General features: G+C 44.1%; 1 pseudogene; it reads right to left on the bottom strand.

The window, feature by feature from the left end:
• Positions 1 to 3,506: 3,506 nt before the first annotated feature.
• Positions 3,507 to 3,605, bottom strand: LOC113600731 (uncharacterized; annotated as a pseudogene).
• Between the last annotated feature and the right edge of the window lie 289 nt (positions 3,606 to 3,894).

Below are 3,894 nucleotides of genomic sequence, written 5' to 3'. Positions count from 1 at the left end.
AACCCCAAGAACTCTTCCTTCCCACCCCCAGGCTGCTTCCTCCATCCAGGGGCTCATTGTCCCTCCCCAACGTCCAGCTAGTGGCTGGTGCTTTCTCCTCCATCCCTGACCGTGGGGAGAATTCTACATCCAGAAACATACTTTCACCTCACCATCTGACTCTGCAGCTCAATTTGCTTTCTCCCAGAAGCCCTCCACTCTCTCCATCATTATTTCTCTAACAGGACCATCGCGTTCCCCTCTAACCCACCTGCCACCAGACGCTTCCTTCTGAAACATGAATCTCCCTGTTTACCATCTTCCATCTGCTCCTTTACTGGACATATTATGTCAGCCTCAACCCCACAGGACACTTGGATTGCGTACACCCCTGCCATTCCCATGGGCAGCTTGTGAAAGCCCAGGCTTGTTCGAAAGTTCTCCATGCTGTTTGTTATGCCATTGTCTCCTTCTGGAGTGGCATCTTTCCATCGACAGCAAGAGATCTACTAAACTCAAAGCTCCGTGGCCGAGTCTGGTCTTGTTCCAACTATGTCCCCGGCACCCAACTCTACATCTAGCAAGTAAGCAGGTGCTCAATAATATGTGTGAAATGAGCGAGTGACCAAGGGAGAGAATAAGTAAGGAAGAGGGAATTCTTGCTGAGCCAGTGGCTTTGTGATGAGGCCTCTCCAAGATGTCCGAGGATAGTGCCAGCCTCTTTCCCCTGTGTCCTCACAGCATGTCAGATACCCCTGTGCTGTCACCCTTACCACTCTCATGGCACCAGCACCAGCATCCCTTCTTGGGCACAGTTTGTGTCATATTTCAGTGACACATGATAACCGCGTAATACATAATCACTAACAACGTAAATTTAGGGACATACTTCATCCCCTCAAGTCTTTCTACAGTTTTACCTGATTCCCTACCTTTCCTCTTCACCTTCCTATCTTCAGAAGATTTCAGATCTCACCCTCTTACCCCAGAATTACTAGCTGAGATGCCTACCCCTGCACCTTTCCCCCTGCTTCTTTAAATCCTATATTCCTCACAGCCAGCAGAAACTATCCCCCTGAACCTCCTCACCCTACAGGAACATTCCTCCTGTGGCTCTCAGGTCTCTTTAATAATGGTAACGATAAGCATCATGGCTACCATTTTTCGAGTACCAGAATGACTCACAGGTGCTTTATAGAGTGCATACATACAGACATTTTTGTAACTTACGCACACCATTGGCAAAGACAGGAAACTGAGGCACAACCAGATTAAATAACTTTCTTGAAGTCAGGCAACTGGTAAATGATAGAATATGCAAACCTGGTTATTATCCATTTCTTCATCCATTCATTTATTTATTGAACAAATCATTACTGAATGCCTGTGGGGTATTATTCCCAGACTTGGACACACTTTGGGGTGGAATAATTCATTTGGCAAACATAACCAATTCTGCTGTTTAGACAAAGTGAAGGCGGACAAAGGAGGGAAACCAGAAGGGATTCCAGATTAATTGACTCAGAATTAAAGCAAGGCAGGAAAAGGGAAGAGTGGGGAGATGAGTTTCAGTTTCAGACAAGAGCCCTGAAAAGAGAGCAGTTTGTAGGGAGTAGCTTCCTTCCTCCAGGGCTCCTGGTTGAATGAACTCCCTGAATGAGGAACGAATGTTGAGACTTGTTTTATTGCTATTTACAAAAGTAGGTTTTAAAGAATCAGCGATTTGCAGATTCCACTCGGATGCGTCACACCCGTCTTTCATTCATCACACCAAAGAGAGCAGGGAAGTTGAAGGCACGGACTTTGAAAGCCTACGTATTGTGAAAGGGGAAGCCTGGGATCCAGTGAATGATTGTTCCAGGATGAAGGCAACAGCAGTGTCCTGGACAGGGGTTTATCTCCCTCTCCCATCTTCCAGGTAGTTAGATGCTTGTCAGTTTACCCTTTTAGGCTCTACTCGATCACGGTTAGTGCTTAGCAAAGATGACCTACATTTGGAATTACGCTTTTCACCTGTAGATCCTCTCCTTTAGTAGATTGTCAACCCTTCAAAGACAGGGACTTTTCTATTCATTGTTCACCGGCTTCCATGCCTAGCGTGTCACCTAGCGCCATGTTACCGAGCTGCTGGGAAACAAGGGCAGAAGGAGAGAGGAAAAGGAAGAAAGGAGAAACAGAAGCCAAGGAAGCTTATTGGATATTTGATAAGGTAGTACTAACAGAGTGCACTTGCCGTCAAGAGTTCTGTGTTCCAACTCCAGTCCTGGCATCAATAAGCAAGTACTACAGACCCTCAGATCGCCAACTTCTTATGCTGGTAAATGGAAATAAATAATAGTGCCTCCTTCATCAGATCGCTCAGGAAATTAAATAAGGTAATGCGCTGGGCAACATTTTGTAAATTTATCCAACTGTAGATGCAAAAATGGCTATTGGAAGATGGTCTGACAAGAATGAAGTGCTCTTCAAGACTTCAAGGAATTGCCATCAGACGTTGAAGCCAGTGGCTTTTACCAGGACCTTGCTGGCTTATATGAGCTGTGTTCCTCTTTAAGACGACTCAGGTGACCAGCAAACACAGTCCCTGCAAGGTTTTATATTTAAAGAAGAGAATCTTAGGGGAGCCTGGGTGACTCAATTGGTTAAGCATCTAACTCTTCATTTCGGCTCAGGTCATGATCTCATGGTTCATGAGATCGAGCACCATGTTGGGCTCTGTGCTGACAGCATGAAGCCTGCTTGGGATTCTCTCTCTTCTTCTGTCTCTGCCCCTCCCCCACTCTCTCTCAAAATAAAGTAACTTTTTTTTTAAAGGAAAAGATACTTGGAGTGTGCATTGAAAAGAAAAGATTCCAATTGCCACTGTCAACAGCAACACTGGTTGTGTTTGACAGTGAGTGAATTCTGTCACTTCTACTAGCATTTATTGAGCTTTTATTGTGAACACAGCATTCCGAAGCATACTGCTAAGGAACGGAGAGCAAAGATAACTAAGATTCACCTCATCCCCCATGATGTTCAGTCCACTTCCTTCCCTACAACTGGTTTCTCCATTTGCCCAACAAGAGGTTGGGAACAGCTATCTCAGACTTTCTACCATGACCTTTTACCATCCTATAATGCTCGAATGCCAGGGTTCAAAGGGTAATTGTGATTACCATCTTCTTGATGATTCTTCTGGGATAAAGCTGTTTGCTAGGAATCCCAAATTGATGTCAGCTCCAAACAATGGCAAGTATACAATTCACAAAGCCCTCTCTCATACATTTGCCTACTGTATCCTCACTACAAGCCTGCAGGCTAGTGTTCTCAGACTCCTTTACAAAGAAATAATTGGGTCTGAAAAGGACTAAATTATAAAAAAAATTAATTAATTAATTAATTAAAAAATAAAAATAAAAGGACTAAATTATTTGCCCGGGTCATTGAGAAAGAAATTAGCTGGGCCAGGGCATAAAACCAGGTTTTCTATTCATTCATTCATTCATTCATTCATTCATTCATTGTTTTTATTTTAATTCCAGTTAAAAAAATACGGAAGCTTCACAAATTTGCGTGACATCCTCGCACAGGGGCCACGCAAATATCATTCCAATTTTTAGTGTATGTGCTGACAAAGCCAGCACCAGATTTTCTATTCCTAAACAGAATTTTCTTCATCCCCTTTACTCTGCAAGAGCTTTTCTGACCAGGTGATCGAGTAATATTGGCTCAGGGAAGCGGAATTTAGCCGGAGGCCAATAGGACCCTTCCAAAAACCCGCGGTCCCCCCTCAAGCACTTGAAAGCCCAGAGTGGGTTAAGTCTTCCCTGGCTCAGTCCCAACAGACATTAAATTCACCTGTGCTTGCTCTGAAATAAATCAGTGTCCTTTTCTGCTGCTGCTGTTGTCTGGAAATAATGCAAATGCAATGGG

The sequence above is a fragment of the Acinonyx jubatus genome, chromosome F2, assembly GCF_027475565.1.
Source record: "Acinonyx jubatus isolate Ajub_Pintada_27869175 chromosome F2, VMU_Ajub_asm_v1.0, whole genome shotgun sequence".
In the NCBI taxonomy this organism is placed as follows: Eukaryota; Metazoa; Chordata; class Mammalia; order Carnivora; family Felidae; genus Acinonyx; species Acinonyx jubatus.
The sequence above is the reverse complement of the archived record's forward strand: the minus strand, read 5'-3'. Positions and strand labels throughout refer to the sequence as shown.